Below are 25,592 nucleotides of genomic sequence, written 5' to 3' on the forward strand. Positions count from 1 at the left end.
CTGTTGAAAGCCGAGTGTACTCCTTATTTTCTGAATGAATGGATATGGCTGTCAAAATTGCAGCGGGAAGAAGGGACAAGACTGCTGGATCTGGGTGGGAAAACGTGGCGAAGAGCCTGCCAGGTAATGGAGAACCCGTTCCCGTGCTCCACACAGATGCCGCTAATGGCACTAGATGGATTGGATGAGCAAATGAGGAGGATTGTCAGAAGGCAATGGGCACCGACCGGTATGGCGACCCTCGGGGATGTGTGGCAGGACGGGAAGGCGATAGAGTTTGATACACTGGTGGAAGAGACAGGATTACAACGAGAACAATACATCAAATACGCTAGGCTGGTGAAGATGATAAAAGGTACATGGTCAGAGAGTGTTCACCAGACAGCCCAACACTGCGTAAGAAACAATTTTCTGATGTGTCAGATGGAGGACATGAGGTCTCCTGAATATACGAACTGTTGATGTCTACGGTGGGGAAGGAGGTGATCCAGACGAGACAAGATTGGGAGGAGGCTGGGGAATAAATGGGAGATGGGTTGTGGGTAAGGGTACAGGAATACCACAAGAAAGTATGAAGGAATGTGAGATTGCAACAGATTCAGTTATTTGTCACCCACAGAGCATACATGACCCCTAAGACGTTTAAAAACGCTGGAACACAGACATGTCCAAAATATGAGGAGGTGAACACAGGAATGGTACATGTTCTGGGCATGCCCTGAAATAAGGAGCTTCTGGAGGGAGGTGGCCCACCTCATGGCGGGAAGGAGATAAATTTGGATGTGAACTCGCTGTGGGCGTGCATGTTACGGGGGTACCCCAGGCCGCGTAAACTGAAACACGTGAGTAAACTCAAAGACCTAGCGTACATACTTGCTAAACGTAGGATAGCAATGAGTTGGAAAGCAAGTAGAGGCCTGGTGGCACGATCTCCAGAAATGGGCGAATGTTGAAACAGTGGTGTGGAATGAAGCAGCAAACAGAAGTGGGGAGGAAGAAGTGGACACATTGATAGCCAGGAAGCAAATCGTAGCTACACTGTTTGGGTCTGACCAGCCCGGAGGAAGACAGCCCTTCAGGGGGAGAGGAGAGAGGGATGCCCATAGAAGAGGTGATGGAAGGCTGAGGCGTGTGGTAGGTTCGGAAAAGGGGGTCGGGGGGGAACAACATGAAACTGTACATGAGAATTGAAATGCATTCCCTGCCTCAGCATGTTATCCTTTGTTGCCTTTCACGTATAGTATCTCTGGGCCATTGGAGTCCTGGCCTGTGAATATTGGCTGGTAAAGACTGCAGTTTTTTATATTCTTGTAGTAATCTACAGTAACCTGAGCCGTTTCACTATAGACTGTTTTGTATGGCATACATTTGATATGAGTAGCTTCGCTATAATAATGCATACCACTAGGGCAAACTCCCTCAACGTACTGTCCAAAATCACCTCGTCATCCCAATCCACTGCCTCACTCTAGAGGCAAGAAAGAAATTGTCTCAAGATATTCACATTTCCCCTCTTGAATCCCCAGCTCGATTTGGTGGGACTAGAAGTCGGCTGTCTGAAGTTTTGGTACTAAGTTCCCAGAGAACACAGCGACTGCAGAATAATTCCACCTGTTCCATCAATAAAGATGACCACAAGGAAGACCTGGGCTTAGGTAAGGGTACTGCTACCATCCCTATTATGCCTGGACTACAGCCAGGGTCAGTTGGGGGACCTGTCTTTGGCATTATGGAGTCGGGAAAACAATTGACCCGTGTTCAAACTGACCCTATAAGTGCTGCCGGGGTATTGCGGTCTGGAAGTACAATTGGTGTTGCTGAAGGATCTGTGCCTATTCCAACTCTAATAATGCAGACTCCTTTGAAAAAGGCAGAAGACGTGATCTTTGAAACCTTAGCGCAGTCCTCTGAAGGGGTGGATGATGACTTAATCAACTCAGGGAGATGGATACATATTAAGGAGCACATAATTTGGGATCTTGATGCATGTACAAGTGCAGTAGAATTTCATGCCTGGATTGACTCTTTAGTCATAAGAACACCTATGGTATATCCTATGGCTGTGGATAAGTCCTGTCAAACTGATAATCCACAATCGGGCTCACCTGCATTTCCAAATAAACGTTCAAGAGACACCTGGTGTTGGTACTCACCTACAGGACTCTATGGACTTGGGGTATCAGCAGACACAACAAGTAAAGTAATCCTCTGGATTGGATGCTAAAATTCCTACTAGTGCCATTTAACCAATGGAAAGCCTGGAAATATGCTGAACGCTTCATCCATTCTTTCATTTTTGAAGGATATTTGTCGAAATAAATCTCACATGGCAAGGATTGTTGACCCAAATTTAAGGACGTTTGCCTTGGACTCTAGGAATATTATAATTACTAATGTTGAAAAGCCCAAGGAACCAGTCAAGAGACTCACTTAAAAACAAAATGTTGGCCTGGTTACATCAAAGAGTGGGCCACAACTATGTCAGAACTCAGTATTTGAGAGTCCTGTGGAGGGTACAGATTAGCAGTTGGTGTACAACAGATAATACAGACTGTATAGTCATAGGTTGCAGCCAAAGTAATCTCTCCTTGTTTTTTTAACCTAAGCAAATGTTGAGGGGAGGGCGCTAGTGAGCCGAACAAGATGGCGGCTTCCTAGGGAGCTCCGTGAGGCCCAGAATTAATCCTGTCTAATCCATCCTTTCTGTGGGACCGTTTCAGCCGCTGATCGCCAGAAGCCGACTTCCGAAGTCGAGCGGTGCCCCCCGAAGCTTTCCTGGACTCGCTCCTCCATCCACGGCCTGAGATACGAGCGTCTGGTTGCAGGCCGCGGCTCGCCGGACATCGGCGCCCTTGTGACGGGCTCGGCCGAGGCAAGAGAGTCGCTCATCGTGAATCCTGACAACGACCCGAGGAAATTCCATCTACCCCCCTACCCAGGAGAGAACGGGAAGCTGGAGCTCATAACACGGGACCTGTGAAACGACACAGCAGGCGAGAGGTGACCCCTCGGAGCCGTGGGAATCGGCGCCCGGCGAGGGTCGTGAGGGGCGGTCCCCACGAGTGTGCGGGGCCTAGACGGCGCCGCGGATGTGGGACGCGGCTGTGCCCCACTGTACAGCAATCCTTGGGTGGCAGGATCACCGGGACGTGGCCGGGGACACCCACACGAAGGTAAGAGCCCTGCCGGGCACCTCTGCTGCCTGTACTCCGACGCTTGGCCCACAGGACCCAACGCCGAATAACACACGATCATACGCACACCGCCGAGCGAGGTGGACCGCGTTGGCGGCATCGAGGGCGGAGGTCTCCCGGAGCGGAGCGGGGACCGCTGGGCTGTTGAAGCGCTGCACGAGCCACCCGGCCCGATCACCCCTGGCCGCGATAGGGAGCTCAGCATCTAGCCCCAAACACTGCTGCGGCCATACTATTCTCGCTTCAGCCTGTCAGTGAAAGTGCCCTGGAGGAACACACAGCATGGGGAAATACGATAAGTCCCAAAAAAAACTCAATTTTGAGGCCAGCTCAGCCACCAGGCCATCGAATACCGCGAGCAGACCAGCGTCCCCAGCGGCGGAAGAAGGCTCCATAGAAGCCCAGATCCCTGAGCCCGGCATCAAGGAAATCCTATTGGACTTAAAAGCCGGTATAGGTGGCCTGGGAAGCAAACTTGACAATTTGTCGTCCAAAGTAGATCGTATCCAACATCGCCTCGATCAACACGCCGAGAGACTGGACACTGTCGAACAGCGTGTGTCCAGTCTGGACGATGGCACAGCATCCTTGACCACTAGAGTCTCGGCGTTGGAATCCCAGATAAAAGCTATCGCTGCTAAGAACGAAGACCTAGAAGGCCGTTCCCGTAGGAACAACATCAGAATTATTGGAGTAAGAGAGCAACAACTTCAAATCAAAATGGAGGACCATGTCGAACGTATTTGCTCCGAACTGCTCGGCCCGGAGGTTCTCTCACATTTATTCATAGTGGAAAGAGCGCACAGAATCCCTACGGTCAGACCGGTCCCGGGGGCAAACCCACGCCCAATCATAGCCAGATTACTTAATTACAAGGACCGCAATGCCATACTTAGAGCAGCCAGAGAGAAAGGGAATCTCCAATTTGATGGCGACTCGATTCAGTTCTTTCCCGATTTCACACCCGCGGTTCAAGCACAGAGGCGCTCTTTCACAGCAATCAAACGGCGGCTTCAAGCCAACCAGATTCTCTACTCGATGCTGTTCCCCGCCAAACTCCGCATCCAGCATGAGGGTAGAGCCCACTTCTTCGCCTCGCCTGAGGAGGCCACTGAGTACCTGGATCGGAAGAACTGTGGGCAGGCTCCCAACAACCAGAGCCCGCGCAGGGGCGAACGCATACGCAGGAACCCACCATAAATGCTCCCAAACGCGGCAAAATGAGGCGACGCAGATCCTTTCGATGTCAGCGACATCTACCAGTTCCCACAGAATCATATGATTAACTGTCTCTGGGCCACACAGCCTCTTGCGAGGCGTCTAGCACCCCAAGCACGGCACTGTCGGTGGCTCAACTGATAAGGGTGGGTATACCATGGGCGAGTTGGGGGTTGCCCACGCAGGGAGGGGTTACAAAAGTTACTCATCCCGGAGGAAACGGGGTGGCTAATCTGCAGGCCTGTTGGGGGTTGCCTGCACACGGGAGAGATCCCGAGAATTCCAAAATGTTATTGTTTCAGCAATTGCGTTCTAGCACTCTACAATTTCGAAGTCCTATGCCAAAACCTGCAATAGGTATCACACCTTGCGATAACCGCATACCTAATATGTGCCACGGGGTCGTGGTGTCACCAGCCCGCTCTTTTAGACTGCTACGATATGGGATCGCTTAAAATTGCTACATGGAACATCTGCGGTGGGAACCAGCCTTCTAAACTCAGGAAAGTTCTACAATATCTACGGCGGCACAAAGTCAACATTGCTATGCTACAAGAGACCCACTTGACTCCAACGGCGGAACAATCCTGGGCCCGGTCATGGGGCTGCCACAGATACTTCTCCTCATACTCCTCCTACGCGAGAGAAAGCAATACTAATTGACAAAAAAGCCGGCTTCAGCCTGATCGGCTCTAAGAGGGACGGGGAGGGCAGGTTCCTGCTGGTGAGGGGCCTGCTTGCTGGGAGAGAGGTAGTCCTGGTAAACACCTACGCCCCCAATGTCGACGGACCGAGCAACTTCAACTGGATTATGCCCAACCTGGGCACATACGCCTCGGCGACAGTGATGTGGGGAGCTGATCTCAACACCCCGCTTGACCCGCGCATTGATAAATCACACGGCTGCAACAGCAGAGCTTCCAAAGCCAGCCGCCAAGTCACGGAGATCTGTCAAGCCTTCGACCTGTCTGATATCTGGAGACGCACTCATCCGGAGTCTCAAGATTATACTTTTCACTCAGCGGCCCATAACACCAGCTCCCGCATCGACTATCTCTTGGTATCAACACTCAGCCCTTTCGAGTGGGGCCCATGCCACATCTTACCACGATCCCTCTCCGACCACTCCATGGTCACACTTGACTTTACAATGTCTAAGTCTCCAAGACCTCCCGTGAACTGGAGGTTCAAACCCGGCTCACTTTCAGATCCCATCTTCGCTGATGAGCTTCGTCAGGACATCACCTCCTTTTTTGCAACAAACCAGGGTTCAGTCGACTCAGCCGGCACTCTATGGGAGTCATTTAAATGCTATGTGAGGGGTGTCTGCTTGGCCAAAGAAAACGGTATCCTGAAGCTAGTCAGGCGTGAGTTGGCGGAATGTGAACGACGCTTGAAGGCTCTTGAAAAGGTTCAGGCAACATCCCCTGACAGGCAGATTCAGGCCGAACTAAAGACTGAACTAGATAAATTTCAGGTGACAGCAGAACGTGAACTGAAATTTTTGAGCCGGAGACACAAGATCAGACAGTATGGTGAGGGGCAGAAACCCGGGGCGCTTCTAGCCCGCCTTCTGAGACTGGATCAAACTCCCCCCCGAGTAGAATATATCCGAGACGCGCAGGGAACCCTATCCTACACCGAAGAGGGAATCACTAACACATTTCATAAATTCTACCAAAACCTGTATAGTTCCCACACCGCTAGCAACCCTGAAGAGATTCAGAACTACTTAAACGACACAGAACTGTACTGGGTGACCCAGGAATTACGCGAACCCCTAAATGCTCCCATCTCCTTAGTAGAAATTACAGACACAATAAAATCTCTCCCAAGCACCAAGGCGCCTGGTCCCGACGGCTTGACAGGCGAATTCTATAAAAGCCATGCTGCCGTGATTGCCCCGATACTCTTACAAGTATACGAAGAAGCCCTGGAGCGCGGAATACTCCCTCCCACCCTCCGTGAAGCCAACGTGACTCTCCTGCATAAAGTAGGCAAACCACAGGACGATTGCGCTTCCTATAGGCCAATCTCACTAATCAATTTAGATAACAAGATCCTCGCCAAGATCCTCGCTAACCGCCTCCTTCCCCTCATGCCCGCACTGGTCCTAGGAGACCAAGCCGGATTTATCCCAGGCCGCAGCACGACATATGGCATTAGACGACTCTTCGGCGTCATCGCCGCTTTGGACCCCTCACAGCAAGCCATAGCGGTGCTGTTAGACGCCGAGAAGGCGTTCGACTCCGTCGAGTGGCCTTACCTCTTTGCAACTCTTACACAAATGGGCTTGGGTAAAACCTTTGTCAAATTGGTCTCTCTTCTTTACAACGACCCCTGCTCCTATATCACCCTCGGTAGCACTAGATCTCCCGGAATCAGACTGGAGCGTGGCACTAGGCAGGGATGCCCCCTGTCCGCCCTCATCTTCGCGCTAGTCATGGAACCACTTGCGTCAAGACTGAGAGAGCGCCGAACGGATAGGGGCATCACCCTGGGCCCTCACAAGCTGATCGTCTCCCTTTATGCGGACGACGTGCTGCTTTTCATCAAAGATCCACAGACAAACCTCAATCCAGTTATGCGTGAGGTAATCCGATTTAGCGGCATATCTGGCCTCAAAATAAATCACTCGAAATCGGTAATATTTCCACTCACGAAATCCACTCCTATGTTTCGAGATGACCACGGCTTTAAGTGGGAAAGTTCCAAGGTGCGCTATCTAGGGATCCTAATGTCACTTAATCATGATGACATCTTTAAGGACAACTACGGCCGGGTGCTCCACTCCCTTCAAGAGCGGGTCCAAAGGTGGAAGTCCCTCCCGTTAACACTCTGGGGGAGGGTCTCACTCACCAAAATGGTGATTCTCCCCAAGCTTCTCTATCTATTCACAAACATACCCCTAATACTCTCGCGCGCCTTTATTCAGAAAATCAAGTCCCTCATCCTAGAATTAATATGGGCGGGCAAGCCGGCACGAGTCGCATATGCGACGCTGACGCTGCCGGTGACTCGGGGCGGCCTTGCGCTTCCAGATGTAGAAAAATACTACTGGGCGGCCCAGGCCCAATTCCTTGGCCACTGGTATGCGTCTGAATATATCCGACCACACGTTCAGGTCGAGCGCGCCCTAGCATCGCCCAACTTCTTGACAGCTGTCATTTTCAGCGAGCAATCGGTTCCGTACAGCACACTAAACACAGTCCAATCCACATACGCCATCTGGAAGAAAATAGCCCGCAAATACGAAATACAGATAAGATACTCCCCGCTATTACCCATCAGGTTTATCCCCGGCATACCTCTGACTAATGAAAAAGTCTTCCTGATCTGGCTGGACAAAACCAATATCCAAACTCTGGGAGACCTCTTCCCAGAGGGCATGTTCATAACGCCGCAGGCGATCAGGGAGAGAGGGGGCAACACTTCACTCGACATTTTTCTCTATTTCAGGCTACGGCACACCCTGCAGGCTATCCTCCCATCATTCCCCAAGCAACCCCCAAAATGGACCCTCCTGCACAGGGTGATACAAGCAAGGGGAGAGGGGCGGCTGGTTTCCACGATATATAGATTACTGCTGGCTGACACTACGACACCCGCTGTCAATGCCAAACAGCGCTGGGAAAGAGCACTCCATATCACGATACCCGATGTGGAATGGTCCTACATTCTCCAACAAACTCAAAAAGTAGCTTTAAACACTCGATATAAGCAGATACACTTCAACTTCATCCATCAAACATATTACACTCCCCAAAAGAGGCGACGTCATCACCCTGACGCCTCCGATCACTGTGAGAGATGCGCTTTTCCAGACGCTGACTTTGTTCACCTCGCATGGCAGTGCCCGGGCGTGGCCCGTTTTTGGTCTGCGGTCCTACAGCACACGAGTGATGTGATCGGTGAAACGATTGCCCCGCAACCGACCATAGCCCTCCTGAGCATGACCAAACACCTGCAGGCTCCCGGGAAAAGGCTCGCCTCTCTGTTCCTGGTGCTCGCCCGCAGGAGAATTGCCTTGACCTGGGGTCGCGGCCCCCTTCCCTCACTGGCAGCGTGGAAGAACGACATCCTGTATTGCCAAGACATGGATGCCGAGTTTCTACGGACTCTCCCTCTACACGCACGCCCCCCGGATATATGGGCTCCCTACATTGAATATTTACTCTCTACACCTGATGTCCCCACCTCTAAATCTCCACCCGCAATCCAAGACACAGCTATGAGCCCGACCCCGATCAATCTTCAGGACCCTCAGCAGAGCACTTTGTCTTAGAGACCCTTTGTACCATTGCAAGGTGACCCCAGAACTTGTGAAAATGCATTGTAAGTGTAATGAACGCAATATCGTTGTATGTTGTTATGCTGTTTTGACCTATCACCAAAGGTCGTTGTTGTATGTGTATATTAAAACCCAAAAATAAAGTTTTAAAAAAAAAAACCTAAGCAAATGTTTGTTGAACCGGTCCTCTCCCACCAAACAGACTCATTTTAAATTGACTTTTTTAATTATATCTGTATGAACCTCTGTTTTTTTCCACTTATCCTCTTTCCTTTTTTTCCAACTTTATTTAACATCTTTTCACAAAATAATACATAAGAAAATACATGTGAGAACAGATCCATAGGTAGTACAATTAAATCAATATCTACATAACACATATCACTACCAATTGTCATAATACATTACTATAAGATACCCACCCCTATATCATATTATAACTATTTCATAGCAGAAACAACACAATAAACAAGACAAACATCCTCCCACCACCCCACTCCCAATATCATTGTCAAATCTACATAGCAAGTCCTACACTTTGTTTGATTAAATGATTAAATGATTCCCACAATTCATCATATTCAAACTCCCTATCGCGTTTCAGACTTTGTGTTTTTTCATACCATGATAGTGTTCGCATTTCCGATATCCAATTTTCATAGTGTGTTTTTTTTCTAGATTTCTACACCTTCATTATATGCTTGGTAGCCATTAACAATGCTCTATAAATCCAATCCAAGGAATCACATATATTTCCACTTCTACTATCAACTGAGAGAAATATTACTGACTTAAAAGTCTGAGGGAACAAATCAACCCGATCTAAAACATCCTTCCAAAAATCTAACACTCTACTACACTCCCATAACATATGTTGGAAAGTCCCACTTATGCAATTACACCCCCAGCATAAGTCTGTATCTGCCAATCCTCTCCTATTCATTCTCACAGGCATCCAATAAATACGTCCTAAAATGCGCTGATGGATGTATCTCAGGTTTAGATCCACCTTGGCGTTCACTGCTACTCTCCATGCATAATCCCACGAGTCCTCAGACAACTCCATTCCCATCTCTGACTCCCAATCCATTCTCAGCTTGTCCAAGAATTCCACATACAGTTCTGTAAAGGCATCAACTTAATAAAAGTCGAAAACGCCCCTGGTGGAGTGGTAAATAGTTCACAAATTTGAGGTTTACAACTCAAAGGTCCATTCAACATCTGTAACCTTTCCCTCAGCAACTGCTCCAGAGACCTATATCTCCTGAACTCCCTTCCAAACATCTTCTATATTCAAGAACCTTTGTTGGCCCAACCTCTCCAATTAAGCATTTTATTTTCAATTTGCAAACCTGGATTCAGCCAAATTGACGCCAAACCATAAAAAAATAAAGACTGGCCACACCCTTCAATCCAAGAAGAAAGAGCAGATTTCGAAACTACCATTGTTTCCAATTGTATCCCAGATGTTGGTATTCTTCCATAGGAAAATAAACAATTCACAGAAAAGGGATATAATCTCTCCCTCTTTATCAAAAGCAAATAAGGATCTAATTCCCTACTTTCTCTGAAGTAATACGAAGCCTTTTTAAATAAGAAACCCTGATAATAATTTTCCAAAACTGGATAACCAAAACCCCCATCCTTAACTCTACGTATCATAATAAATCGTGGAATTTTCGGCCTATTTCCTTTCCCCCATAAGAAATCCATAAAAAGCCTATCAATACTCTTGAAAACCTTCTTTGTAAACCCGAGAGGGAGAGACTGGATGTAATATAAAACCTTTGGCAGTAACATCATTTTTATTGCATTTATTTTAGCCCAAATACCCAAAGGCAAATCTATCCCATCGTTGTATATCCTTAATCAACACTTCCTTTAATTTATCCACATTATATTCAACCATTCTTCTAATGTCACGCACTAAATATATACCTAAATATTTCACCGACATATCAACCCACTGACAATCCCAGTCTAACGATCTTCCATTCAGTCGATTTATCTTAAGTGGTAAGACCACCGTTTTCCCCCAATTCACCTTGTACCCAGACAACACCCCTACTTCCTGTAGCATATCTATTAATAACGGCCCCCCCATCTCCGGATTTGTCAAAACCACTGTCAGATCATCAGCATATGCCAGAACCTTCACCTCTCCATCCCTTAACTTCCACCCATGAATATTCTGATCCTGTCTAAGATATATCAACAATGGTTCAAGAACTAAATTAAATAAAAAGGGCGAAAGTGGACAACCCTGTTTAGTTCCTCTAAATAACCGAAAAGCTTGAGATAAAATATCATTAACCCAAATTTTAGCTAAAATATTAAACTGCAAAGTGCCTACTGCATTTAAAAAGTGCGGACCAAAGCCCATTCGAAGTAATGTAAAGTTAAGAAATGACCAATTCACGCAATCAAATGCTTTTTCAGCATCAAAGAAAATAAGGAGTATTTCTTCCATCTTCGCACGAGACAAACCTATTATATTCAATATTGTCCTAATGTTATCATATCCACATCTATTGTCCATAAACCCCACTTGTGAACCACCTATTAATTCCCCTATATATTTTTGTAACCTCATAGCCATAACCTTTGCAAAAATCTTTACATCTACATTTAGCAGAGAAATAGGACGATAATTAGCACATTTTGAAGAATCTTTCCCCGGCTTAGGAATTAATGTAATAATCGCCTCCTGCATCGAGGTACATAATACTCCATCCGAGAGAAACCAATTAAATAAAGCACACAACTTGGGTACCAGAACTGTATCAAAGGACTTATAAACTCCACGGGTAATCCATCTGAACCTGGAGATTTACCCAAATTGAGTTGTCGAATGGCCTCCCTTACTTCCATTTCTGAAATCTGAGCATCAAGTGCCTCTCTACCTTCCTCTCACAAACAGGGAATGTCAATTTTGGCAAAGAACTCAGTCATTTTGTCCTCCTCAACCTGTGACACATCCGAGTAAAGAGAGGCATAGAAAAGTCTGAAGCATTCACAAATATCAACGCTTTTAATCCTCAACCCTCCAGTTTCATCCACAATCTTTTGTATAAACGATTTCTCCGACAAATTCTTCAGCTTTCTAGACAATAAGCATCCTCCCTTATCCCCCTCTTCCCAAAACTTCTGCCTCATAAAATATAACCCTTTCTCGGCCTGTTCATCCAAGGTTTTCTTCAATCTATCCCTAACACACTCCATCTTTAACCTATCGGCAACTTTACCAGATAAAGCATATGTTTGCTGCAGTTTCTTTAGGTCAAGTTTCAGATCTTTAACTTTCATCTCACCCTCCCTCCTCGCTCTGGCTGTCCAGTTAATCAATTCTTCACGTATAGTAGCTTTAAAGGCGTCCCACACCAAACAATCAGCAGAGTCCACATTATCCTCAAAGAAATGAACAATGGAAGTATTGATTGCATCACATATTTTCTCCTACTGCAATATAAATATAAACGTTTTAAGCCTCCATTTATTATTAGTGGGTCTGGGCATACTCTGATGCATGATCAACTTCACCAATGAATGATCAGAAAGGCACCGCTCCCCTATTTCCACATCAGTTACTACATCGACCAATCTCTCCGAAATCAATAAGTAGCCAATCATGAATGAGAGTTATGAACCAGAGAAAAAAAAAAAAGGAATCCTTTCTCAGCTGGGTGAAACAATCTCCAACTATCTACCAAGGCAAAAGACTCTATAAAATCACGAAAAGCACGACTCAATCCGCAACCCGTAAACCTGCCCGATGATAGCCTATCTAAAGTGGCATCTAAAATACAATTAAAATCACCTCCAAGAATAATGTGTTCATCACTCATGTTTCTCAATGAATCCTTCAGCTCCTTAAAAAAACTAATACCATTAGAGCATGGACTATATACCGAACCCAACGTCAATACTCTCCCTTCATGTTTAACATCTGCTAATAGAAAACGTCCATCCACATCCATAAGTATGTTTTCTACTACCATACCTAGTCTCTTTCGAATTAGTAAACCCACTCCCCTCGAACTTTCCGTTGGCTAATTAAGCTGTTTTTTGATCCATCTATGTGTCTTTTGTATTGATGTATGTATGTTTTCTGTCAGCACACTGAGGTCTAAGTGCGTGTTACGCTATATAAGAAATAAACTAAACTACTTAGCCAGCACAATCTTGGCTAACAACACGATCTTACTCCTTCCTTTAACTCTTCACAAGACAGGGTGAAGCCCTGTAACGCGGACACCAAAGAAATTACTCTCTCCTGAGGCCCTAATGTATTTGGGGCATCACTGCATGGGGGTCAATGAGGTAAACCCCACAAGCAATAGAAATGCATTGTCCGAGAAGCAGAATGCAAAGAGTAATAACAAGGGAACTCTAATGTAGGAAACAATATCTGACGAACACTGCTAGAGCATTAGATTAACAATCTCATTCTAGCCTTTAGTTGGTGGGTAGTAAAATTAGAAAAGGGCACACTCACACCAACCCCAAAATGTATGCAGTGTATTGAAAACCTTCATCAGAAATAATCTGCCACAGTAAACACAATGGTGAACAATCTCCATAGGAACAATTCAGGACAATTCAACCTCACAATCAAACAGATGAGTGACGTAAGGTGGGCCATCTTTAATAATGTTTGCACAGCAACAACCTTTGAGGTAAATATTTCGAAAAAAGACGATTGTGCAATAAAATCAGCCAAAGGTGGAATAAACCTATCCTTGCTAACTGCCACAGTTTTACTAGGAGTGACTTTGCAGAGAAGACAGGCCTTGCACATTTTTACAAATCCCACTAGACCTGCAGGGCGAGTTCCTTAGTTTAAATACTCGACCTAAGAGAAATGCACTCACCGCAAGGTGGCTGGTGACAAAATATTTACCAGTACTTTTTGTAAAATGGCGCATTTCTCCATAAGCACACACGCATATTTGGTGCAGTCAAATGTGCATTTGTCAGTTTCGGCAAACTAAGTGTGTTCACAGTAAATGCAAAATAAGTTTCTCAGATCCCTATACTCGCCAGCAAGGTCAAGTATCCTGCAAATGGTGCTTGCCGTTCATAAAAACTACTCACCAATGCTAGTGGGCTAGTAGATTTTTGCGAGCCCTGGAAGATAAGCAAATATTGTCAACGCCAACAATTCTGACTTTTTTGTAGGCATGTGATAGACATTTGCGAGGCACAGCCTAACTGCACTACCTGGCCATGACCAACAGCTGAAAAATTGTGTGATTACCTGGGCACATGATAGCAGGGCCTGGCAAATGCCTATCTAATTCCTATACACAAGTGTAAACTGTTGGCTTTGTCAATACATGTTTTTAACAAGGCTCGACACTTGGTTAAGAAATTGTTATCACACCATTACCACATTTACAGCTGTAATTATGCCATTACATCTCAGCAGGCTTCTTAGAAATAACACGAACGCTGATGCTAGAACATCGAGTTATGTGACTCACTACACAAGATTAGAAGATTGAAGGGATTATCCCAGGAACGGTAAAGTGAAGGAAATTTGAGAAAAGAAGCAATTTAAGAGTTGAGAAAGAACACAATGGCCCAGTTTTGATAAAGGATATGGGGCAGAAACACGTGTCAACGTAGAGGGCTAAAATGATTAAATAAATCAAACAACACATAAATCTACAATTCTAGTCCACTGACCCTAATGTGATAGTCTAGCGCAACCAAGGAGTACAATACATGTTTCTCTATTAAATACAATGGAGTAGGTTAATCCGTTATCTACTCCCGGAGTGCGACAGACAAAATCTATAAAACCAAGGGTGATGTTGCGGGGGGTAGACATAGAAAAACCCAGAAGAATTTTGTTCTTAGAAATGACAATGGCAGGCCAAAGTTTAATGTTATCTCTTGATACAGCTAGCTCAAAGCAATGCCACGAGGATGTGTTCTGGGCAGGGAGGGGCAGGTAGTAGGCGAGGTCTGGTCATAGGGATTACAAAGGCAAGTCCCTCTTAGCTGTACTCCAATGCAGTATTCTCAGGTTGCAGGTCACCCTTGAGCACCACCTAGCAGCCAACACTATGAATAGATGCTCCAGACCATCATCATCTTGAACTATTAGAAAGCATGCAGTATTGGCTGTATCCCAAGCCCTGGTCTCCACCACAAATAAGTTTAAAGTATCAGGGCGTATCAGAACAAGTGCATACGTAAAGGGCTTTTTAAACAACTAAGAAATATCAGAAGCAACATGGAAACAGTTATGATTAAACTGCCTATGACAATTGGTGAATCTCAAATAGGTTTGTCTCTCTTTCATGAAGCCGACAACGCCACTCTTACACTGCTGCTACCTTATTAGGATCTATTACTAGTCCATCAATTGACAACACAACACCTATGTTTTAGATGTACTGCTCCTCAAACTCAATTTCAGTTACTGAATGTGCATGCTTCTGCAATAAGAAGCACGAGATGGTATACATGCCCCTGTAGTTTTTAAGAAGCTTGCAACTTCCTACCATTGTTGCCAATAAAATGAGGATGACTCTGAACAACTCCCTCCTTTCAGGATTAGTTCTGAGATGCGGCCATTTGATTTGGCAAATTGTAGGTACGTTTGGAATAAGTAAGCTATTGGAGGAAATTGTTCAAGAGTGATGACTGCCTTTTGTAGGATCCAACCAGCTTCTGGATCAGACACAGCTCTCCTTCAGCTACAGAGTTCAGGCAGGGGAAGAATTTGTGGTGTCTTATTTGGGTTATGCCAAGAGCAACTTCCGTAGGTTCACTCTTTACCTGAGGAAACGTTTGCGGACAGTGCGGAATGTGGCTGCTCTCCTACTTTTAAACAAAGGGAATTTCAAGTATGTATCACTGGCGTGGAGATCTTTGCACTAGGTGCGTGAATTGACTTTAAGGCAATCTCTGTGGCACAGCACGCCTTTAGTGGAAAGGGACCATGGTGTCTGGCCAACTTTTACACTGTCAGCCTTTGGCTTACGAATTAACAAGGTGCCGACTGGGAGGCTGCTCCTCCTCAGTCCCACAACGGCTCAGAAAACATTTAAAGAACCCCTCTGGAGCTGCTAAGAACACAGATGCTTATGGAATACTTATGTGGGCTCTTCAGTGGTAAGAGGCCATGGGCCCATTGGTATGTTGAAGTGCTTAGCAGGAATTTAACAGAACATCATATGCCTCCAACCGAACAGAGTAGATTTAACTATACTCTTTCATCACTTTTCTCACGTAATCGTTATGCCATCTAAATCATCTGGAAATAAATAATCAAAATATCAGCCAGATAAAGGATTTCAGAATGACTCAAACAAATAAAATCCATAAAGTGATGGAAAATAGAAGGGAATCTCACAGCGCAAAAGGTCTCATACAGAAAGTAACAGTACCCCAGTGGCATAAAAAAGCACCTCATGACATAACAAGCAGTAGATGATGAGCACATCCAAGATCAAAACTGGGAAAAAATGAATTCCCGGCTCACAGGTTCCAGTACCCACTAACATTAAAGGAGATCAATCCTTCACATAGATCCTAACTTGCCCACAAAGGACCGAATGAATTTACCAGGGTCTATTATTATAGTGGTGCAAGGACTGATGAGAAACATACCATGCATTATTGCCTGAAAATGAAGAGAAATATAAACACACTTGGAACTGTGAGCTATACAAATGATCCATTTAAATGATCATCTGAATTCCTGAATTTGTTTTCTTAAGAGGGGCAGTGAATGGATAGTATATTACAGAATGCTGTACACACTGTATACAGTACAAGGAGTCTACTACCTGATTCTCAAATATATTTAGTGGATCAATTATGGATACGCTCGTGAGCATCCCTGGATTGTACCTGGTGCCTTTGTTACCTGATTCAAGAAGCCTAGAGGGGGAGCATGTAGGTAGACTCCTCCAAAAAAACTTTGAGATGCTCATGTGAAAAAGTCACTCACAAAGTTTTGTTCAAATCCATTTTAGAGATGCTCCAGAAAGCTTCAGGTTTACTATAACACCAATATGCTGTGATCTTGTGGCATAGTTTGTGGGGCACGTGTACCTCTTCCCTACAGATGTGCAGGCCAGGCAATGTAGATTATAGGGGTTTATATTCCAGAGGTAAGTCATAGGTGTGCTCCAGTTTACATACTGTTGTATGGAATGGAGGGAAAGTTTCCCGGCGTGATACACTTATGCCTTGACACACTTGTGTATAGGCACGTTATAAATGCCATATTTATTTATTTAGATTTGTAGAGCACGCTACAGCCCTTAGGCACCGAGACGCTGGTACATGCAGTTTGTAAGCAGGCTTCATTCAAGGTTATATTAGCAGCTCCTGACATTGGTGTGACGTCCCAGCGCCACTATCGCGCATGCGTGGGCCTCGTTCTCGGCCACGCATGCGCAGAAAGAATAAACCGCGCCCGTGCGGCAGTTCGCGCCGGGACGCGCAGAGACCAGCAGCGTGTCCCGCGTCTCCTTGCGTGTGTGTGCGAGTGTGGCCGTGTGATTGCTTGCCGCCTCCCCGCGGCACCCGGGGAACACATAACAACTGGCGACGAGGCGGGACGATCGCCACGGCAACATTGTGCACGTACGCACGGCAGCTGCGAGAGAGTGCGATCGGCAGTGCTCCTGCGTCGCAGCGTGTCACAGACCCGACGCAGATCCCGTGAGACACGTGCAGCGGTAGCGGCCTGAATAGACGCTCGTGCGCCGCTGCACAGCTGATTAGCGAGAATTTTTGGAACGTTGGTTGTCCCCAGCACACGGGGACGACTTCTCTTCTCCTTCTCCATCCCGAACGCTGACGCCCTGGGAAGAAAGAAGTGAGGAGAGACAGTGGACATCCATCGGGCAGCAGGTTCAAGATCCCCAGGTAAGGTTGCGGCCTCTATAACACCAGGAGGTGCCTGTGCGACCTGTAATTATGGCGGAAAGTGAGGGGGAGGAAGGAACCGCGGCAGGTGCAGTCAGGCCACAACAAGGGTCTCTGCTGCCGATGCAAGAGTTTGATGTGTCTGGCCCCCCATCCAAGCTGGGGCCCAGGTGGCTGCTATGGATTAAGAAACTTGAGATGTACTTTACTACAACTGGCATTACCGATGATAATGCGAAGAGGGCTACGCTGCTATACTCTGCGGGGTTGGACGTTTTACGTATTTTTGAATCACGCAACCTGCAGGTGGTGACGTACAACACGGTTAAAACTGCGCTGGAGAACTATTTCATTCCTCTCTCAAATGTTGACTACGAGAGGTTCCTCTTTTGTGGCGAGAAGCAGAAGGAAGGTGAATCCCTTGATCAGTTCTGCGCCAGGCTGAGATCGATGGCCACCACGTGTCGGTGGGACAATGACGAGTTAATGATACGGAACCAACTTATCCAAGGCTGCAACTCCGGAAAATTAAGAAGGCAAGTGCTAAGGGAACCGGGGTGGACTTTGCTGCAGATCCTAGATAGTGGCAGAACATACGAGCTGGCGGACGTGAGAGGAGCCAAGGTGGATGCGGCAAGGCAGCCAAGCGTGTCCGAAGATGCATTTGCCATAAGTAGACGACCCGGAACAAAGGACAAGTGGGGACAAAAAAAGGCAAGAGTCGCGTCTGCCTCCCGAGTCGGGGCCAATGTGTCCGGCTTGCGGGTATGACTTGCCCCACGCAGAGGAATGCCCAGCCGTGTCGAGGTCGTGCGGCCGGTGCGGTAAGCCAGGGCACTACGCCCGGATGTGTCGCGCTCCAGGTCCCATTCCGGTGCCGAGAGGCCCCGCACGAGGCAGGAACAGTGGGACCAGAAGGCTGAGAAGCATTGCGGCACTGGAACAAGAACTGCAGCAACTGCAGCTGGCTGAAGAAGAGGAGGATGAGGACGAAGAAGAGGTGTTCTTCATCTCAAACCTGGCCTCTGCGGCTAAGAAGAAAAGACAACCGAAATGCATGGTAGACATTCAAGGAGTGCCGACTCAGGTCCTGATTGATACGGGCGCATCGGTATGTGTGCTGGCGGAGGACCACTATAAGAAGCTACCAGGTCCGCCCCCACTGGACAGCTCGGCAGCAAAAATATTCACTTTTGGTGGGGGTGCCCCGCTGCCTATCAAAGGGGTGTTTACCACACCAGTTGCGAAGGGGGACAGGGTCATCAGAGCGCGGTTTTTCGTCACAGACGTGAGCCCCCACTCCCTACTAAGCTGTGCCGCGTCTGAAGCCCTCGATCTGGTGCATTTTGCATGGGAGGTGTATCAAGTAGACATCGTGGGCCTACTCGACAAGTATGCTGACATTTTTGAAGGAGTCGGGAAGTTGAAAGCGCCCCCGATAAGGCTACACATCGACGACACCATTAGACCAGTGGCCCTCAAGCATAGGAGAATCCCGTTTCATCTCAGGGAGAAGGTTGAGCAAGAACTGAGGTCGCTCATCAGCATGGACATAATTGAAAGGGTGGAGGGGCCCACACCCTGGGTATCGCCTATAGTGGTCGCTCCCAAACCTAAACAGCCAGGAGCGGTAAGGATCTGTGTTGACATGCGCCTCCCCAATGCGGCGATTAAGAGGGAGAGACACTTAACACCGACACTTGATGACATTGTGGGGGAACTCCAAGGGGCACGGGTGCTCTCAAAGCTGGATTTACGAGCCGGCTATCACCAATTGGAACTCCACCCGGATTTATTACAACTTTCACCACCCACGAAGGCCTTTACCAGTTTAAGCGACTAAGCTTTGGTGTCTCGTCGGTGGCTGAGGTCTTTCAGAACACCATAAGGGGGGCGCTGGCCGGCCTTCCAGGTGTCATAAATATGAGTGATGACATTTTAGTGTTCGCAGATTCAGAGACGGAGCACCTAAGAAGGTTGGAAGGTACGTTAAGGAGATTGAAAAAACTGGGTCTCACTCTACATCGCCAGAAATGCGAATTTTTCAGGGACCGGATAGGATTCTTCGGTTTCATTTTTCAGGCTGCAGGCGTGTCACCGGACCCAGCAAAAGTTAGAGACATCAAGGAGGCTGCAGCACCACAATCCCCCACGGAAGTAAGGAGCTTCCTAGGAATGGTGACTTATTGTGGGCGGTTCATCAAAGGGTTAGCGTTGATAGCGGAGCCTCTCAGGGCGCTGACACGAAACGAAGCGGTATGGAAATGGGAATCCCGTGAACAAGAGGCGTTTCAGGCCCTCAAGAATGCTCTGTCGGACACAGACACCATGGCGTATTTCAACCCGGCCGTGGAGTCGGAAGTGGTGGTAGACGCCAGCCCTGTGGGGGTAGGTGCGGTGTTACTGCAACCCGATGAGCACGGCGAGATGAGACCCATTGCCTACGCCAGCAAAGCGCTCTCCGCTACTGAGATGAGATATTCTCAGATCGAAAGGGAAGCTCTGGCCATCCTATGGGGGTGCCGACATTTCCGCCTGTACATTTTGGGCAAGCCAGTCGTGGTGGTCACCGACCACAAGCCTCTGCTGCCGATACTGGCGGGAGCTTCATCCAAACCGCCGCCCCGGATCGAGAGGTGGATGCTGGCTCTCATAGAATATGGGGTAAAGCTTGTGTACAGGCCCGGAACCAACAACCCCGCAGACTATTTGTCGCGTCACCCGAGCAAAGAGAATGCCGAAGTGGAACATGGAGAAGTGGACTGTAAGGGTCTGCTGTGTCAAGTGGTAGAAAATGCACTTCCCATGGCGCTCTCGAGGCTCGCCGTGGCGACGGAGTCCTCCAATGATGAAGTTTTCCGCATCATTAAGGCAGCAGTGAGGAGCGGGGACTGGAGAGAAGTGCTACGGAACAACTCAAGGCGCCAGGAGGAAGCACAGAAGGACTTGCAGGCGCTCTGGAGGGTGAGAGACGAGTTGTCGATTTCCGAGGACGGACTGCCTCTCAGGGGGCAGCAAATCATCATTCCGAGGGGACTAAGGATGCGCGTGCTGGAGCTGGCGCACATTGGACACCAGGGCGTCGTCAAGACGAAGGCCAGGTTAAGGGCAAAAGTCTGGTTTCCCGATCTGGAAGGGAAAGTGGAAAGCTTCGTGAAGAGGTGTCTGGCCTGCCAGGCGGCGACACCGGGGGACAAAGCGCCACCCATCAGTTCGATGGAGCGCAGCGAAAAGCCATGGGGTACGGTCCATGTGGATTTTGGGTCGACAGGCCATGGACGATACTTTCTGGTGGCTGTCGACCAATGGTCAAGGTACCCGGAGGTAGAGGTGGTTGAATCGACGGCAACCGAGTTCACCACGGAGGCATTGGACAAGATGTTTGCGGCACATGGATTCCCGGAGGTCATCTGCTCGGACAATGGGCCACCGTTCACCGGGAGCCAGTTTGCGCAGTATCTACGAGAGAGGGGAATAAAACACAGGAGAGTCTCCCCGCTATGGCCGCGAGCCAATGGCGAAGCCGAAAGGATGATGAGAACGCTCAACAAGGTAACGAGGATCTCGGCCAGCAGAGGCGAGGATCTGGGCCAAAGAGTGGTGGAATTCCTTCGAGTGTATCGATCAACCCCCCATCAGTCCACAGGGGTCGCCCCAGCCGAGGCGCTCTTTGGGCGGTGCCCGAGAGGGATGCTTCCAGAAGTGGAAGGCAGGAGGCCGGGGGTCATCGACGACGATAAAGTTTGTGAGGACAGAGCGGTACACAACCAGAAGGAGAGTGAACGTAGAGGACTGCAAGAAAAAGAAGTAAGAGTTGGAGATTCCGTACTAGTAAAGGACATCCAGAAGGAAAATTGTCCCTACCGTTTGAGCCACGTCCATGGACCGTGACTCACGTGAAGGGCACGATGGTGACCGCAGCCAATGAACGGGGCACCGTTACTCGCAATAGATCCTTTTTCAAGAAGGTGGATGTCCCCGCGGACCCGCAGGTAGCGAATGACTCCTCGAGCCAGGAAGGGACATCAGAAGGCCAGGACCGCGTCCCCTCATCGGATCCTGACTCCACCACGGAGGCTGACCGGGTGTTGCCAACGGTCACATCGAGATATCCAGTGCGGGGGAGTCGGAGGCTTCCGGCCCATCTTAAAGACTATGTCATGGACTCAGGGGACTGAGCGAAGGGTGAGTTACGGTTGGGGTCACGGGCTCACCACGGTTGGTTACTGTTGTGTTCCACTGTAAGCATGTTATGCACCATAGTTTGGTTCTGTTCTGTTGTTGGGAAAAAGGAAGGGATGTGACGTCCCAGCGCCACTATCGCGCATGCGTGGGCCTCGTTCTCGGCCACGCATGCGCAGAAAGAATAAACCGCGCCGGTGCGGCAGTTCGCGCCGGGACGCGCAGAGACCAGCAGCGTGTCCCGCGTCTCCTTGCGTGTGTGTGCGAGTGTGGCCGTGTGATTGCTTGCCGCCTCCCCGCGGCACCAGGGGAACACATAACAATTGGGAGTTCTTAGTTACACATCCAGTTGACGAGAGACAGTGGACATATCATATGTTGTCTATAGTGGTGCATTGGCGGCTTGTGTAGCCCTCTATTAACGGGTTACAACGTGGATCGCGTGTTGAACGTTTAGACGAGATTTTCACCTCTTCGCCTGCATTCCCCGAGTATGCAAAGTCGGAACTTTCATATTCTTAAACGTCACTGCATCTGAAAAGTTACAGTTGTTGGTAAGAGGGACATTATCGGTGTGTGTTAGGCGATCTTCAATGTTCCATTCTAAGAGATACATGAAAAGACAGTACGGTTTCCAATTTCTTGCCTCTGTATTAATTTCTATTATTCCTCCCAACTCACACACCGCCCGACTGCTCCTTTGCTCGGAAGGCCCCACCCTGCCAACAGGTGCAGCAGGGGCACCACCCGTTCACGCCGTGATGACATCCCTTACCTCCCCCTGCATGCGTCAGCAGGCTTCTCCTGTGTCACCCCCTGTTCCTGCAGTGGCGAGGAATGGAGCCTGTAGCGCCCGACGCCCTCCTAGGACGGGAATAATCCGCAGGGCATCTTCACCCCAATAGCTCTGTACGGTCTCCTAGTGCCGAGGCTTCAGATGTCAACCTCTCCTTTCTTCCCCCCGGGACTCACTCACACAGTAGGCACCTGGGAGCCCACTGCCAGGCCGTCGTCCGCCCCTACAAGGAGTTTGTCCCTGGAGAGGGAGAGAAATGCTGTGTAAGGGCAGAGCACTGGGGGTTGCCGTTGCTGCTTGGGAGGGAGGTGCCGCCCCTAAAGCTGTCATTGTATGTGTGTCTCCATTGTATTTTCCAAGATGCTCTGCGAGGACCGCCCCCAGGCTGGTTTCCATCGCCGGCCACTGATTCCTCTCAGCCTGCCATTGGCTGGGAAGGGCAGCAGCCCCTGCTCCTGGTTGGACAACCTGCCTGTCTGTCATTCTCCAGATGCCTTTGGGGTCAGCCGGCTGGAGCTGGCATTTACAGGACTGCTGCTGCCCCAGCTGTCATAAGAATATATGGTGCATGTCGCCACAGGAGGAGAGGGCAGGGTTTCTGGCTGTTGGACCTAAATCGTTTGTCCTTAGACCCATGCCAGGGAGGTCCAGTCAAAGCAATGGGAGGTGCTGTTTGTAGTATTTGCTTTAGTGCCAACAAGGCACACCGGCATTGGGCTGCTCCGCAATTACTATTTTAGGAATTCTAGCATGAGATATTGTGAAGGGTGAAACGAAGCACTAGTAAAGAACGAAGAAGGGAGAGCACAATATGCACGAAGGTTCAGTGTTCGTGCAGAAATATTGAGCGATTCAAAAAATAATTTGAAACAGCTGGGCTTAGGCTCCAAAAATGATGAAATGATTTTTCAGAAGACTCAATATATATAATTCCATCAGTAGCGCATTGCATATTTAAGGTTAAGACAAGTCTTTATGGCGTTTCAGAAAATAACTTTTCTCAATAACTTTCGAACTCTTGCATGAAAAAATCAGAAACAATTGCACAGTAACCTTTCGAGGCAGCCGCATGTGCATGTATGTTAACGGCTTTATTATTTATTTTTTTACTTTAATCGTGTTTCGAACAGTTTTTAACATGTGGTTTTCCCATAGGAAAAGAAAATACCTTTGCCACCCAAATATCTAAAAAAATGGTCATTTTCCATTTTCCCAATTTTTGGCAAGCATCTAGATATCATCTGGAATTAAAGCATTTTTGAAAACCGACCCGGCCAATTTTGAGATATTAACATTTTAGAATGTATGTATCTTTATTTCGCATATGCCCAGAATGAATGTGAATCTTTTATACGAACTGTAGAGGTGATGTGCATATCTGTACACCTTCACATCAGAAAACTCCCAGGGCTCACATTGTTGTGAGTTATCTTTTGATGTTTTTAAGCGATGCGATGAATGGACATTTTAATACGTACAGTACGAAACAGGCATATGGGTTTCACAGTTCAGACATTACGCCATTAAATCTACTGAAAACTCACAAGACTGTCAAGGCTGACTTTGATGCCAGTTTTCAGATGTGATTAATGTCCACAAACTTTACAAAGAGGCGTATGAGTTTTTTTTGTACATCATGCAATTTAAATCTCATTAAAACTCACAAGAAAGTCAGGGCAGACTGATGTCAGTTTTCAAGAGATGTACATTGCATCCAAACTGTATCTAGGGGCGTATTTACATACATTACATACTTTACATCAGAAAAGTCACATCAAAGCCAGGGATGACTTTGATGTCAATTTTCACCAGATGTGATGAATGGACATTTTTAAAACAAACTGTAGAAACGGGCTCATTAGTTTCACATTTCAGACACTACGCCATTATGCTCCTACAACGCATACTCCTATGACATGGGTACCTACGATATCCACTCCTACGATATGCACCGCTATGACATGTACTCCAACGGCACGCGCTACTACGACATGTCCTATGACGTGCTCGTACAACACACCCTCTAACGACACACTCCGACATGCGCTCCTGCAACATACACTCTTATGACAGAAGCTCCTAGAACAAATGCTCCTACAACATACACTCCTATGACATGCAGTGCTACGACACGTGCAGCTACGACGAGTTCACCTACAACACACCGTCCTACGACTCATGCTCTTACAACGCAATGCTCCTATGTCATGCACACCTATGACATGCGCACCTACGATACGCGCTCCTACTGTAACTGTTCCTATGACACGTTCTCCTACGATACTGCTACACAACATGTGCTCCTATGACATGTGCTCCTACAACCCGCCCTCTTACAATGCACTCTGACATGCGCTCCTACTAAAGGCACTCTCATCAGAAACTCTTATGACACAAGCTGCTAGGACATAAGCACCTATGACACCCGCTCCTACGACACACTCTCCTACGCTCTGAACCCTCACTGACCGCCTTTCGGAAAACCCTGAAAACGACCCTGTTCATCTAATAATTACATGGCCTAGCCCTCATAATTGTATTGTATGATGTATTATGTGGTATATCTGATCACAGGTCACTGCCTACTGTAACCCAAGGCACAACCTGCTCACATTGTAACTAAGTCTTCCTTGCAAGTAACAGTGCCACAATGCCCCTGGGCTGCCTGCGCGCTATATAAATTTAATAAATAAATAAATGCCATGGTCTCCTATAACATGCTCTACTATGACACACTCTCCTACGACATTCTCTCTATGACACCTGCTCCTACGACACACCCTCTTATTGCATGCTCTCCTATGACACGCTCTCTTCTGACATGATTTCCTACAACCTGCTCTCCTACGACCTGCTCTCCTACGACACGCTCTCCTACGACACGCACTCCTACGACACGCACTTCTACGACATTATGGCATGCTTCCCTACAAAAGGCTGTCCCACGACATGCTCTCCTACGACATGCTCTCCTACGACACACTCCTATGACACATGCTCTTAAGAAACACGTGACTAC

General features: G+C 47.7%; 1 protein-coding gene across 1 annotated transcript in view; it reads right to left on the reverse strand.

Annotated features, from left to right (window-relative positions):
* Nucleotides 1-22,979, reverse strand: part of C2PH3orf18 (chromosome 2p C3orf18 homolog) — a 245,016-nt gene extending 222,037 nt beyond the window's left edge. Inside the window, exon 1 of the mRNA XM_069644059.1 lies at nt 22,553-22,979. The gene's annotated coding sequence lies outside the window, so the exon portion shown is untranslated. The remainder of the gene's footprint in view (nt 1-22,552) is intronic.
* Nucleotides 22,980-25,592: the final 2,613 nt, after the last annotated feature.

The sequence above is a fragment of the Ambystoma mexicanum genome, chromosome 2p, assembly GCF_040938575.1.
Source record: "Ambystoma mexicanum isolate Mex_15411 chromosome 2p, UKY_AmexF1_1, whole genome shotgun sequence".
Lineage (NCBI taxonomy): Eukaryota > Metazoa > Chordata > Amphibia > Caudata > Ambystomatidae > Ambystoma > Ambystoma mexicanum.